General features: G+C 47.6%; 1 long non-coding RNA gene across 1 annotated transcript; it reads right to left on the reverse strand.

The window, feature by feature from the left end:
• Positions 1–718: 718 nt before the first annotated feature.
• On the reverse strand, positions 719–15,525 carry LOC147912859 (uncharacterized). Its single transcript, XR_015549485.1, has 3 exons — positions 15,282–15,525; positions 3,587–3,853; positions 719–1,383 (listed from the first exon to the last, which is right to left on the reverse strand). It is a non-coding gene; the product is annotated as an uncharacterized LOC147912859 (long non-coding RNA).
• Between the last annotated feature and the right edge of the window lie 356 nt (positions 15,526–15,881).

Consider the following 15,881-nt stretch of genomic DNA (forward strand, 5'->3'; position numbering starts at 1 on the left):
CCGGGCCGGCCCCGGGACTGGATTTCTTAAGTGACACTGATGCAACTTTTTCTACCATCGGCTCGGAGGATTCCTCTCTGCCCCTCGCCTCTAATTCCATGCAAGCTGTGGAGTCTCTGGGCGGCCTGTTCTGCTGCCTCCATCTCAGGCCACCCTGACATCCTCAGGCCCTCCCCACACTCACCGTGTCTTTCTAGTTTCTGATTCCTCACCAGCAAATCTTTTAGGTAGAGATGTGTTATGTAAATTTAATGCCATTATACAACATAAGAAAAAGTGCTTTTTTAAATGTCCCTGCCCTCAAACCAAACCTCAAACATCCTACTTTCCCTAATGGAGACCCATCTCGATTTAAATTCCTCTGAAGAGTATCCACCCTTAAAATATGTCCCGATTGGTTTTGGGGCCTCATATGCAAATAGGGCTAGATTGCTACTAAGAGCAGAACCCATATGCGTTGCCTGGGAAAGAAAGAACCTCTCCCATTGGTAGCCCAATTCTCATTCTCTCTCTCTCTCTCTCTCTCTCTCTCTCTCTCTCTCTCTCTCTCTCTCTCTCTCTCTCTCTCTCTCTCACACACACACACACACACACACACACACACATGCGCGTGCACACACACAGGTGTGCTCTTGTTACCTGACCCAAACACAGGTTCTTTACCCGCCACACAAGAGGGGCCAGATAAAACTGGAACGCCAGGCTTATGACAAGGAAAGAGTTTTTATTTCAGGTGACATCAGCCGGGAGATGAGAGCTCTCAAATTTGTCCTGTCTTCCCGAAAGATGGGAGGCACGGGGTTTTAAAGGTTGAGAGGAATGCGACTGCCTGCTGGTTGGTGCTTTCTCACCAGCCTGCCTTTGGCTTTGCGAGGCCACTGGCAGGGAGGAGGATGGTGGGATAGGGGAATCACAGGTGGGGGTGTCCTTGGCTGTCTGTCTCTGTGGTGGAGGGTGGATTCTGGAGCCAGGAAGCTAAGGAGTTGACGTCTGAGAAGCTTTACCTTCTTCATATTCCCTGGATATCAGTTTCCCTGTAACAAACCTCAAGCACTGGTCATTAGCCGAAACTTCAGTGTGAGCCCAGCTTGAGGCCACCTGGGCTTTTAACAATTAGTAACTTCTATTTGCCTTGTGAAGTTCAGGGATACAAAGGTTTAAAAAACGATATTTATATATGAATGTGACTTAGAGAAGCAGGGAGACGGAATGAGTGCATTTGGTTTTAACCCCATCCATGCTGGGTTTAACATAAGGGACCTGAGATCAGGGCCGGCATCACTCTCACAATGCAGAATAGGGAACTGACCTCGCGATGGACATTTCTTTTACACCAGGGTGTTCTTATCTTCGCTTCCTCACCCTGCAATATTCCAATCTCGCCTGTAATAAAAGAAAGGAAGTTTGGCTGAAAAGGGAATCAAATCTACCGGCATGTACAAGATCCAAGAGCTGTAAACTCGTGTAATTCCTCGCCACCCTGCGGTCCCTAACCCAGCCACTATTCACGCTCAGCTCCTGCAGACGGCAGCCTGCTCTACAGGAATCGGCCTCTGCTTAGCTTCCTTTCCCATCCATCATATCCTGATTCGCAATTTCTCTTGGCATTTATGTTTAGAGGGAGGCTGTCAACATGGACTCGCACACGTCAGGGATGTTGCAAGTCTCCCTCGATATTTTCCCAAGTCCTTAAAGCTGACTGAGACTTTAGCCCAGGCCCCACCCTTGTTCAATATATTAATGACCTCTCATTCTGTAACTCGACTAGGCAGGGGCTCTTACAGACTCCTTTGTTTTCCTTAAGGCACTGGCTGAACGAGGCCATAAAGCCTCCAGATCTAAACTTCAGTGGGTGCAAACCACTGTCCCCTACTTAGGACATGAGCTATCTCAGGACACTCAAATACTCACCCCAGGATGCCTTGAATCAATTCTGTCCATCCTTCTACCCCAAACAAAAACGCAGCTGTGTAAATTTCCAGGGGCAACTGGCTACTGCCGCCTGGATTCCTATTTTTGCTGCCCTTGCTAAACCTTTACACGCTCTCCTTCCAGATGCTACTCAGAGCCCACTTCTTGGCCCTCAGAGGTATTAACCTCCTTTGAGACTTTAAGATGAGCATTATCCACACCCCCAGTTCTTGGCTTACCTAATTTTGACAGAGCTTTTCACCTATATCACCATCAAGATGGTGGAATTACTGCAGGTATTCTAGGACAATCTTTTGCCTCTCAGATACGTCCTATGGCATATTTCTCACGTCAATTAGACTCTGTGGCATCCCATGCCTTTGTGCAGTGGCCCCAGCTGCCACCCTAATTGACAAGGCTGGTGCTCCCACATTAGGCTCCCCAGTCACCTCCGTGCTCCCATGCTGTGTCTGCTCTCTTACAGGTTCGTAAGAGATCACCTACGAACAGGCCCTATTAACCCACCGCTCCATCATCTTACGTTGCAGTAACTCTTTCCCTCTGGTTACTCCAGGATCCCTCCTTCACGGTGGAGAGCCCGCTCCATCCACATGACTGCCTTGCAATGGCAGAAATGGTCTCAGAGAGCCAGCCCTGATGGCCTAGCGGTTAAAGTTTGGTGTGCTCCACTTCGACAGCCTGGGTCCACTTCCCAGGTGCAGAACCACACCACTCATGTGTCAGTTGCCATGCTGTGGCAGTGACTCACATAGAAGAACTAGTAGGACTTACAGCTATACACAACTAAGTGCTGGGGCTTTGGGGAGGGGGGAAGAAAAGAGAGGAAGATTGGCAATAGATGTTAGCTCAGGGCAACTCTTTCCCAGCATAAAAAAAAAAAAAAAAGGAATGGTCTCAGAGCCATGAGAGGACCTCTTATACACCCCCCGGACAACCCAGACTCATTGCCGTTGTGTGGCGGCTCCTGTAGATGAGATTTCCAGGGAAACGTAATAACTGGTCGTGCCATCATTTCCCCACATGAAACACTGAGGCATCCTCTTCGCCCACTATAGAGTCAGCCCAAGTGGCTGGGCTCGTAGCTTATACTAGAGCTTGAACACTGGCACGGAAAAAAACTGCCACTATTTCCCCCGACTCTAGATATGCTTTTGGAGTTGGCCAGGCTGCTGGCACAGCCAGAAATCCCGTGGTTTCTTGACCTCTGCCAGGAGCCGTATCTCCAAGGGGACATCATTGCTGCCCTGTCACAGGCTGTTCACCTCCCTGCCAACATTGCCACTGTTCACTGTGGAGTCCACACGGAGGAGACTGACACTGTATCTCTAGGGAAGGACAGGGCTCATGAGGCTGGTAAATCACGCAGCCCATAAAGGACCCCTTATCCTTTCTCCACCCAATGTATAAACCTGCCTTCATCCCTGACCGATATTTTTAACAGTCAGGCAAATGCCCCACAATCTGAAAAACACAAATGATACAAACGGGTGCCAGACACTATCGGGCGGATGATACATTGCGCCCCTGTGGCCCCTTTCCTTTGACCTGTTGGCTTGGACTCATCTCCCATCAGATGGGACCTGCGTGCAGATGGGGGAGAGCGGAGGAACTAAAGGACGATTGGTTCCACCCTGGTACCCACAAAATGTCTTACCAAAGTATCTCCCAAGGCACTGCTTGTGAATCTCACCAAGTCTCTGGAGAACAGCATAGCTCAGGAAATCCTCCAGGGGCCACACCGCCCCTCAGAGCATTCCAAATGGATTCCATAGATTTACTTCCAGCTTAAGGCTATTCCCGCCGTTTGCCGATTGTCTACGTGCTCAGTGGATGGACTGAATGTTATCCAACTAGATGGGTCGACGCCATGACAGCGGGAAAGAAATGAATAACTGAGGCTATCCCTCAGTTGGGCATTCCCCTATGGATTGAATCAGAACAAGGAAGAGCGGAAATAAACAAACAAATAAATACCATAGTCCCCTCTTATCCGTGAGGGATACATTGCAAGACCCCCAGTGGCTGCCTGCACCGCGGATAGTACGGAGCCCTCTATATACAATGTTTTCCTATATGTTCATACTGATGATCAAGTTTAATTTATAAAGTAGGCACAGGGCCGGCGCCGTGGCTTAGCGGTTAGGTGCACGCGCTCCGCTACTGGCGGCCCGGGTTCAGATCCCGGGTGCGCACCAACACACTGCTTCTCTGGCCATGCTGAGGCCGCGTCCCACATGCAGCAACTAGGAGGATGTGCAGCTATGACATACAACTGTCTACTGGGGCTTTGGGGGAACAATAAATAAACAAAAAAAAATATAAAGTAGGCACAGTAAGAGATTAACAACAATAACTAGTAATAAAATAAGACAATTACAACAATATACTGTAATAAAAGTTACTGTAGATATTAGCAACCTCAGCACAAGATTATTTTTTTCCTTATTAAGTTGAGAACTTTGCACTTTTTCACTTAAAGGAAGCACTTTACGGCTTCTTTGCCATATCCGAACTGCCAGCATCACTCCTCTTGTGCGCTGGGGCCATTATTAAGTAAAATAAGGGTTACTTGAACACAAGCACTGTGATACTGTGACAATCGATCTGATAACCGAGATGGCTACTAAGTAACTAATGGGCGGTAACGTGTACAGTGTGGATACACTGGACAGAGGGGTGATTCACATCCGGGGCGGGATGGAGCAGGATGGCTTGAGATTTCATCATGCTATTCAGAATGGCACGCAATTTAAAACTTACATGAACTGTTTATTTGTGGAATTTTCCATTTAATGTTTTCAGACCGTGGTTGACCGTGGATAACCAAAGCCTCGGAAAGCAAAACCATGGATGAAGGCGGGACTACTGTAAATAAATATAAACAAATACAGCAGGAACAAACCACTTGCTTGCAAAAACTCTGGGGTACTCATGATAATTTCATGTCTCCTAACATCCTCAATCTTGACATCCAAAGGAGTTGAGGAAAAATCTGTCAAGAAACTGGACTTTAATGGCCAGAAGCATTACCCTTGGTCCTTATAAAAATCCAGAATACTCCAAAAATCCAGAATACTCCAAATAGGAGACTCAAGTTAACTCCTTCCAAAACAGTTTTTGGTCGCCCTATGTCTACTGGCATCTCTTAACCTTCCGTTCCTGCACTGGGTGAGCATCATGGGGACCCCAGTGAGCAATTTGATGCGATGACAGGCTATATGCAAGAATTAACTGGTGTACTTGGAGCGTGTTGTCGACAGGTCTCCACCGACCAACAAGCCTCATCATCCCTTTCGACCAGGAGACCGGGTGTACCTCAAGGTTTTTAGAAGAAAGCTCGCAGTGTCACCTTGCTGGGAAGGACCTTACAAAGCATTGCTGACCACCTACACTGCCGTCAGAATGAAAGGGACATCCTGCTGGATTCACGCAAGCCACGCCAAACTGGACCTAGATGAGCCCTCCTAGGACGCTTGGAAGACCTTCCTTACAGGTGACGTCAGACGAAGGATTTCCAGAGCAAATTCCCAGGCTCCTGAAGCAGACAATGCCAAGAAGTGACAACTTTCCCCCAAGATCACAGATCAACAACTTCGTCTCCACCTTTTTAATTTTTTCCTTTTCTTCTCCCCTTGAACTCCTCTTCCCAGAGCAGGGGGAAAACAAAACAAAACAAAACGCCTTTGACTTCTTAAATGAAAGTTTCCCCTTTTCTCCTGTTTATTGAAAGGCTGATTGGAAACCGCCCGTCTCAATCTGTCCTGTTCTCTCTCTGATTCTTCGCTGTGGGCTCCCTTTTGTCAACTTAGAAAGCAAATTCACCTGTTTCAAATTCAAAACGAGTTTATTTGGGAATAGCCAAAAGAATTGCAATTCAGGTGCGTGCTGTGACTAAACCATAGGCAAATCCAGAAAACAAAGGAGGGGAGCTGCTTTAATAGAGAAAAAGGGGGAGTAGGGAGGGGCTGCTCTAAAGGAAAGTCCATTGGGGGAAAGTGACAGTTCAGGGCGGCAGCGGCTTCTCATTGGCTGAGCTGCAGTTTTTCATTGGCTGGGCTGCGCCGTTTCTCGTTGGCGGAGCTGTTGCCAAGCGGGGAGAGAAGTCTTCCTTCAGTAGTGACGTAGTTTTACTTCCTCTTGAAGATGCAAACCTTTGTCTCTTCCTGTTTGGTGTAATTGACAGATGTGTGATAGAGCGCGCGAGCTCCCCTACAGGCCTCCCCCACTCCAATTTAGTCAAGGTTTCTTTTATTAATTTCCACACTTTCAAACTGTAAATTGCTCCTATTAACCCTGACTCCTTTTTCAATATGCCAAGGACAAAGCCACCTCAGCTACTAACCGGAATCTTCTCTCCACTACTTTTAATATGTGAAACTTTATGCAAAGTTTCAGACGGGGGAAATATAGGAGATCCAAATCTGCCACACTGGCATGAGGATTATTTCGAGCTGAAGACATTTGAGAACCAAAAAATGTGGGAGAGGCTTTCTCTGAACTCCCCTTATCTGCCTAAAAATAGATCCTCTGAAAAATAAGAATTCAGTTGCCATAAATTGCCTCCCCAGAAATTTTATCAACCAGGGAAGATTGACTCTTATCCCAGGAGAGGAGACTAGAAGTTGACACCATACCCAGACAGACATTGTCACAAACTATCAACTTTCCCATCTTCCCCTGAGGGCCCCTTTATCTTTATAGAAATCATTGTTCTCCCATAGGTGGCCTCTCTCCCTCCCTTTCCCCTATTAAGATGGTATATAAGATCTCAAATCTCACTGCTTTTTGGAGTATTCACTTTTTTTCTGATACCCCTGTGCACATAAAATTGAAAATTAATAAATTTCTATGCCTTTTCTCCTCTTAATTTGTCTGTTGTCAGTTTATTTCGAAGACCCAACCATTGAATCTACGAGGGCAGAAGGAAAGTCCCTCCTCCCCTATAGAAATATCCAGATGTCCCCAACCCCCCAGCACACACATAATTTATGTCACAAACAAAAGATTTAAAAGGTTGCCTGATCAAACACTACTGTATTAACTATTGCAGGCAAGATCTACTGATGGATGCTAAAATCAGTGGGTAAAAGTTTGAAGAGAAACAGTATATTTGTATAGTCTTAAAGTGTCTCTCCCAAGAGATTTTTTTATTACAATGGGAAAAATAGTAACCTCATGCTGAAGAAACCTGGCGGACACCACCTTAAGCAAGTGATCAAGGTGAATATTACCTATAATAGGACATAACATTATGCTCTCCGGCTATAGTGCACTGAGGCGCAAAACATCACTTCTGTGGTACTCTTGACAAAAATGCACACCATTAATCTAATCACAGAGAAACCTCAGACAAACCCAAATTGAGGGATATTCCACATAATAACTGATCAATAGTCTTTAAAAGTGCCAAGGCCATGAAAGGTAAGGAAAGACTGAGGAGCTGTCACAGATCGAAGGAAATTCAGAAGAAAGAATAACTAAATGCTATGTTGGATCTCGAATTGGCTTCTGGGACAGAAAAAGGACAGGAATGGGAAAACTGCTGAATTCAACTAAGATCTGGAGTTTACTCAATGGTATGGGAGCAATGTTAATTTCTTGCCTTCGCTAATTGGAATATAGTTAGGTAAGATGCTAACATTAGGGGAAGCTGGGTGAACGGTTATGCAGGTACCTCGGTACAATTTTTGCAACTTTTCTGTAAGTCTAAAAGTTTCAAAATAACAAGTTCTTCTTTTTTGAAAATAAAGACAACTCGGGGCTGGCCCCGTGGCGTAGCAGTTAAGTGCGCGCGCTCCGCTGCTGGCGGCCCGGGTTCGGATCCCGGGCGCGCACCGACACACCACTTGTCGGGCCATGCTGAGGCGGCGACCCACATAAAGTGGAGGAAGATGGGCACGGATGTTAGCTCAGGGCCAGTCTTCCTCAGCAAAAAAAAAGAGGAGGATGGGCATGGAGATCAGCTCAGGGCTGATCCTCCTCACAAAAAAATAAATAAAAAATAAAGACAGCCTGGTGAAATAAGTGTTAATTTCCTTCACCTGAAAGGCACTTTGAGTGTGCAGAAGGGGAGAGAAAAATACTAAGCTGTGGGGCCCTTGAAGAAGGCTCCCGGAACCTCGCCTGCTTCCACAGGATGGCAGTATCGCCCCCACATGGCTTGAGCCCTGCTTTCTATCAAAAAGCCCTAAGCGAATGTGAGCTCCGTGAGGCAAGGATCTTCATCTGTGTGGTGACCAGTTTCCACAGATGGCCTCCAATGAACTCCTTTTCCCAGGATTCCCACCTTGTGTGTGCCTTCCCGCGTAGAATCTAGCCTTGGTCATGGCCTTGCTTTGGCCCACAGAATGGGACGGAAGTGGCACTGTGTAACTTCCGAGGCTGCTCTTAAAATACCTGCAGTGTCTGCTCTCCATGCACTTGGAACGCCCCCTCCTACAGCCCAGCTGCCACAGGGAGGAGCCACAAGGAGGGGACCGAGGTGCTCTGGTTGATGCCCCAGCGGAGCTCCCAGCCAACAGCCACGGGAGTGAGCCACGTGGGGCATTCAAGTCTAGTCAAGCATCTGGATGACTGCAGCCCCAGCTGTCACCACGTGGAGCAGAACAGCCGAGCTGAGCCCAATAAACCCAGGACAGGCAATAAATGGATGCTGTTGTTTTCATTCACTAAGTTTCAGGGTGTCTTGTCATGCAGATAACCCAAACAGTCTGCTTGTTCACTGTGTTCCCAACACCTAGTACACTGAATAAAATGAATGGCGGCCCTACCTACGTGCTAAGCACTTGAAACATTTATAACAACCCTAGGAGCTGGATAATATTCTTATCCTGATTTAATAGATGTATTAGTCTGCTAGGGCTGTCATAGCAAAATACCACAGACTGGGCAGCTTAAACATAGAAATTTGTTCCTCACGGTTCTGGAGGCTGGAAGTCTGAGATCAAGGTGTCGGCAGGGTTGGTTCCTCCTGAGGCCTCTCTCCTTGGCTTGCAGATGGCCACCTTCTCGCTGGGTCCTCACATGGTCTTTCCTCATGCGTGCACCCCTGGTGTCTCTCTGTGTGTCCAAATTTCCTCTTCTTATGAGGATACCAGTCAGATTGGATCAGAGGCTACCCTCATGGCCTCATTTGAACTTAATCACCTCTTTAAAGGCCCTGTCTCCAAATACAGTCACATTCTGAGGGACTGGGGGCTAGGGCTTCAACACATGAGTTTTGAGAAGACACAAGTCAGTTCATAACACTAGATAAGGAAATTAATGCACAGGGAAGTTCAGTAACTTTCCCAAAGTCACACAGCTCCGAGGTGGCAAAGCTCAGACATGAACCCAAGCAGGCTGCCTCCGGAGGCCATGCTTTGAACCTCGGGGCTCCACCACCTCAAGAAGCAGGAACTGAGTTGCCCTCAGCCAGCATGCATTCTCCCCGCAGACCAGAGCTGGGCAAGGGCTTAGCCAGAGCTAGAGCGAAGAGGGATCTGAGACCAGCTAAGATCACGTTAAGGATCTTGAGATGGGGGATTGCCCTGGATTATCCATATGGGCTCTAAATGTAATCACGAGTGTACTTGTAAGAGGGAAGCAGAGGGAGATTTGACGGAAGGAAGAAGGCGATGTGACAACCTCAGCAGAGACTGAGAGGAAGCTGAAGGTGCTGTGGGCTTTGAAGACAGAGGAAGGAGCCATGAGCCAAGGAATGCAGGCAGCCTCCCGAAGCTGGAAGAGGCAAGGAAATGGATTATCCCCTAGAGCCTCCAGAAGGAAGGCACTCCTGTTGACACCATGATTTAGGACTTCTGACCTCCAGAACTATAAGATAATGAATCTGTGTTAAGTTACTAAGTTTGCAGTAATTTGTGACAGCGACAATAGGAAACCAATACACACCTCTATCCATGCAGGGGCCCAAGCCAGGAGGCTAGGAGTTGTCCCTGACTTATTCCTCCCCTCCCTCACCCACAAGCCGCTCTGTTGACTCCACTTCCTGGACAGCTCTTGGCTCCATCCACTTGTCTCCATACCCCTTCTCCTGGCAAGATTGGAAGGCAGTCCAAGCCGCCATTTTGCCTCACCTGGATCCTTGCACCATCCTCCCAACTGGGTTACCAGCCCCACTCTTCCTCCCATCTGCTCTTCACCTAGTAGCCAAAATGATCATTTCAGCAAATCTGATCGTGTAATTTACTGCTTAAACTCTTTCCAGGACTCCCCATGGTTCTCAGGAGAAAGGAACAGAATTCTTAGGGGGGCTCCATGGCTGGTCTGGCCCCTGCTGACTGCTCCAATCACATTTCACCCCCTGCATCCCGGCTCTCTGCTCTTCAAGCCTCCAGCCTCAGGACCTTTACGCCTGCTGTTCCCTCTGCCCAGGACACCTACCTTCATTTCTTATTTGCATTATGAAATATTTAAGACATGCAAATGCTACAAGGAACAATATGATGAACACCCCCGTCTTGACCAGCCACTTCAAGAGCAAACCACCACCAGTTTAGGTGAAACCTGCTAATTATCCCTCCCTGATAACACCCTTCTCCATTGCCCACTAGAAGCAACCAATATCCTGATTTGGGAGGATTTCATTGCTCCTGCTTTCTATGAAATTTATAGCGCACGTGCTTATAAACCCAACAATCCATGCTGATCATTTGCTTGTTATTTCACTTTACATGAGGGATGACATCCTGCATATACTCTTCTGCAACTGGCTGTCATCTTCTGAATTTATGTTGTGGGGATTTATCCACGTTCATACTGGTACCTTTAGTTAATTCATTTTCACGGCTGTATAGCATTTTAGCCTATCAATATACCAAACTGTATATCTTCATTCTCCTGTTAATGGGCATTTCATTACCAGTGTTTCTATGAACAAAGAGCGTGCGCTGGGTCGTGGGGTGGGTGCCTCTGCAGCTGCACCAGGCGTGGCTAAGTTGCCTCCCCCAGAACTCATGTCAATGTGCATTCTTACCCACAGAGTGTAAACATTCTGTTGTTCCACCCCGACACCAACCATCGGTATTGTTAGACTTTTAAAATGTTGCCAATCTGATAGGCGTGAAACGGCATCTCATTATGGTTTTCATATCATTTCCTGCCATTTAAAACCACCCTGACTACCATTTTTCACCTCTCACATTGGCAGAGATAAACCCCGTTGCTGGTGCTGCGTTGGCCGTGCTGAGGGAAGCAGGCACTTTCCGTGGAGCTGGGGTGGGGGTGGGGCTGTGAGCTGGCACAGGTTGATGCAGGGCAACTGCCAACTCTTCTAATTATTTAGGTATTTTCCTCCATCGCTCTACATAGGAAGCTTATGCCTCTATCTCTTCATTTTCCAGTTGTAGGTCAGAGAGAGGAAGAGGGCTTGAGATGTCACCAACGTACATCCATTCTCTCAATCCCCGTTTCCAGAATGGACCAGTCTGCCCACCCCAGGCCAGTGTCCTCTCTTATCTCCTCCAGACGATGATGCCCCAGGCTTTTTCCAGAACACGGGGGAGGGGGTGCCTCACTTGCTGTTAGGAAAGACTTTCAGTCAACTCTTCTTGCCTCCCCGCTTCCACTGTAGCTGTTTCAAACAACTCCTAAAACTTGGGGGAATTTTGGTGCTTAAACTGGTTGGTTCTCGGCTTTCCCAGCTTCTGTGTTGTGATCCATTTTTCTCAGGACTGCTGAGATCTCCACCGCTCGTCTGTGTGTTTTCCAGCTTCCCAAGTGTTGCTGCTGTGGCATCTTCTTCTGTTCTTTCAAAACTTGTAGGATTTTGCCCTCTAAAAGTCCCTTTTAGAGAAAACTAGAATGAACCTGTGACGTTGGATTGGAATATAAAGAAATACAAAAAATGTTTATGAGGGGGCGGCCATGGGGCGTAGTGGTTAAGTTCGGCATGCTCTGCTTCAGTGGCCTGGGTTCGTGGATTCAGATCCCGGGCAAGGACTCATCAGCCATGCTGTGGCGGCAACCCACATATAAAATAGAGGAAGATGGGCACAGATGTTAGTTCAGGGCTAATCTTCCTCAAGCAAAAAAAGAGGAAGACTGGCCACAGATGTGAGCTCAGAGTGAATCCTCCTCAGCAAAAAAAAAAAAAAAGTTTATGTCTACACAAAACCCTGCACATGGATGTTTATAGCAGCTTTATTCATAACTGCCAAGACTTGGAGGCAACCAAGATGTCCTTCAGCAGGTGAATGGATAAATAAACCAGCACATCCAGTCAATGGGATATTATTCAGTGCTAAAAAGAAACGAGCTATCAAGCTATGAAAAGACATGAGGAAACTTAAATGCATATTATTAAGTGAAGGAAGCCAATCTGAAAAGGCTACGTACTGCATGATTCCAACTATATGACATTCTGGAAAAGGCACAACTGTAGAGATGGTAGAAAGATCAGTGGTTGTGAGTCAGCCCTGATGGCCTAGTGGCTAAAGTTCAGTGTGCTCCACTTCAGTGGCCCAGGTTCGGTTCCCAGGTGCAGAACCACACCCCTCATTGTCAGTGGCCATCCATGCTGTGGCAGCAGCTCACATTTAAAAAAGAGAGAGAGAGAGAGGAATATTGGGAACAGATGTTAGCTCAGGGTGAATCTTCCCCAGCGAAAAAAAAAGATCCGTGGTTGCCTGGAATTCAGGGTGGGGAGGGGAGGGATGAACAGGTGGAGCATAGAAGATTTTTAGGGCAGTAAACCATTCTGTAGGATACGGATAGTTTCGAGTTAATGGTGGCTACATGTCATTATTATACACTACACATTTGTCCAAACTCATAGAATGTACAACAAGAGTGAACTCTAATGTAAACTATGGACTTTGGGTGGTAACGATGTATCAATGTAGGTTCATCAATTGTAACAAATGTCCCACTCTAGTGGAGGATGTTGATGGGGGGGAGACTGTGTGTGTCAGGGGGGCAGGGGGTGTATGAGAATTCTCCATACTTTCCGCTCACCTTTGCGGTGAACCGAAAACAGCTCTAAAAATAAAGTCTATTTAAAATGTGTGTATGGTGTGGGGATTAGATAGATATATATATTTTTTTCCTCGAGGTCTGTGCACTGAGAGGGCCTGGGACTAGCAACATCTCACTGGCAATGAGCACCCCCAGCACCCACATCTTGGCTTCTAAACACCATTTTCCACTAAAAGGAACCAGAGATCCTTGCAGAGGATGGCTGATTCCAAGGCTGAGGCAGAGAAAATATGAGATGAGCCCAGATCATCTTGTGCTGGAGAGCAAGAAAGTGTTCAAAGAGTGGTGGAGAAATGCCAACAGGACACGGAAGCCAGCTTGAATGGGATGCTACTGGCCAAATTGGAGATAATTTGAGCCTCAAAATAATGAGGGTAATATATTATAAACCAATTAATAAAATAGGAATCTGGAGCATCCCTGATGTGACTCCACCATCCCCACAGGGTCTGATGTCTCAGGCGATCATCTACCCAAGGCAACGTGAAAGTGAGGATCCAAAAAAGTCCAAGGCACATCCCCCATCCACTCCCCCACCTACCTGCAGTGATTGCAAAGTACATTCACAAATTCTGACACTTTCATCCATCAAGAGTCAATGTCTCCTCCCCCCTTGAACCGTGGCTGGACTTAGCGACTTGCTAAAGACTGACAGAACACAGAAGAAACGATGCTGCACGACTCCTGAGGGCTTCCGCTTTGTCTGCTGAAATGCGTGTGGAGCCCCGAGCCGCCATGTAAGGAGTCTGATTACTCTGGGGCTGCCATGCTAGGAGGGAGCTCAAGCCACATGAGGAGGCCACATGTACACACTCCAGTCAGCAATCCTAGTCTTCAAGTCATCCCAGCCCAGCCACCAGAGTGAAGTCATGTGGGTCCCTCGATGCCAGTCCTTGCCAGCTGAAGACCTGAGTGACCTCAGTCATCACTACAAGAAGCCAAAGAAACCTCCAGCTGAGACTTGCCGAAATGACTGACCCACACGATCTGTGGGCATAATAAAACAGTTGTTTCAAGCCACTAGGTTTGGGGTCATTTGTCACAAAGAGAGGAATCAGAACACTACGTCAGATCACCTCCTTGTCCCTGGGAATTTCTCAACATTTTACATTTTTTCTCAGATCAAGGCTTTTTTTTTTTTTTTTTTTTGCTTGAGGAAGATTAGCCCTGAGCTAACATCTGTGCCAGTCTTCCTCTATTTTGTATATGGGACACTGTCACAGCATGCGTCATGAATGGTGTAGGGCCATGTCTGGGATCCAAACCCGCAAACCCGGGCTGCTGAAGCAGAGCGTGCTGAACTTAACCACTAGGCCACGGGGCTAGCCCGCCAGGCTTCTTTCTTTCAGTTTCTCCAAGGTTAAATTCGGAGGAGGGAACTAGTAGCCCATGCTAGTTCATCATTTTATCCTTTGGTGTGCTTTGCAGTTTTCGATTGTGAGCTTAAATTTGGTTGATCTTAATCTGCTGTAATTCTGCATGAAGCCAGCTGAGAGTGGATTCCTTGGCTTCGGCCGGAGCCTACTTTCCGTTCATTTCTATGCTTGGGGTTTCCTGGAACACTCCACAAGGGTCAATCCAAACCCCAATCTGGCCTGAAGAAAGGCCTCTGGTCATGAATTCCCTGGGGAAACATTTCCTCCACCCAGAGCCCAAGTCGAGGTGGACGAGTTTCCTAGGTGTGCCCTGATGGTATCAATCAGCTTTTTATCTACCACATTCTTTCACTGAAGGGGTGGCTCTTCAAGGGACCAAGTTTTATGCACGGGCCTCCGCTTCTCTCGACACCCTGGCCCAAGGCCTGGCAGCTGTTAAAATCTAAGGCCTTAGGTCTCTGGTATTGGCAAACGCTGTCAGGGCATCTATGGTTTGAAGTCACCTCTTCAAACCTATGGACCCAGATTTCCCAGGTTCTCTTCTGAGCTCAGCTGTACATTTAACAGGATGCTCTTTGATTTGTGTGTGTGTGTGTGTGTGTGTGTGTGTGTGTGTGTGAGGAAGATCGGCTTTGAGCTAACATCCGCCAATCCTCCTCTTTTTGCTGAGGAAGACTGGCCCTGGCCTAACATCCACGCCCATCTTCCTCCACTTTATACGGGACGCCACCACAGTATGGCCTGACAAGCGGTGTGTCCGTGCGCACCCGGGATCCGAACCGGCGAACCCCAGGCCGCCAGAGTGGAGTGCGCGCACTTAACCGCTTGCACCACCGGGCTGGTCCCGTGCTCCTTGATTTTTAAACCGGTATTTCTGGGTATTTTTCAGAGGCAACCACACTGTAGAAGCACCAGCCTCAGAGTGTCCTTTACAAAAGACACATCTAATGACATTCTTCTCTGCTTACCAGTTGTTCAATAAAGGCCAGGAATCTTTACCTGGTTTAAAAGCCCAGCTTCATCTGGCCCCTGCTGGTACCACACTCAGCGCCCCGTCCAGCCGCTGCCCCATCTCCACTGCTCTTTCCACTGCAGGTGGAGAACAGAAGATGTCACCTTCTTCTGCTACTTCATTAGGCCATGCTCCCTTCTGACTCAGGACCTTTGCACATGCTGTTCCCCCTGCCTGCAACTCTTCTCCACCCCACTCCAGTTTCACCTACTTACACCTTCAGGGCTCGGCTCAAACTCACTCGTCACCTCCTCAGGGAAGCCATGTGACCCACCCCCAACCCCCCAAGATCAGACAGATCTCAGTTACACCTTCACAAAACTCCTGCACTGCTTTATGGCACTAATCACAGTGCCAGGAAAATGATCAAGTTATAATTGTTAAAACTATCCATTGATTGATGAAACTATTTTATTAATGTCTGTCTCCCTCAGTGGACCATCAGCTCTGTCAGGGCCCGGCCTGGTGTGGCACCCCCATTGCCCAGCACAGGACAGGCACAGCACAGGCGCCCCATAAATGCGTGCTGAAACACAAATAAATGCAGGGCCAGGGCAAAAAACTCAGGGCCCTAACTTCCCAGCTAC

Source organism: Ceratotherium simum, chromosome 33 (genome assembly GCF_057802395.1).
Source record: "Ceratotherium simum simum isolate JZ-2026a chromosome 33, ASM5780239v1, whole genome shotgun sequence".
Classification (NCBI taxonomy): domain Eukaryota; kingdom Metazoa; phylum Chordata; class Mammalia; order Perissodactyla; family Rhinocerotidae; genus Ceratotherium; species Ceratotherium simum.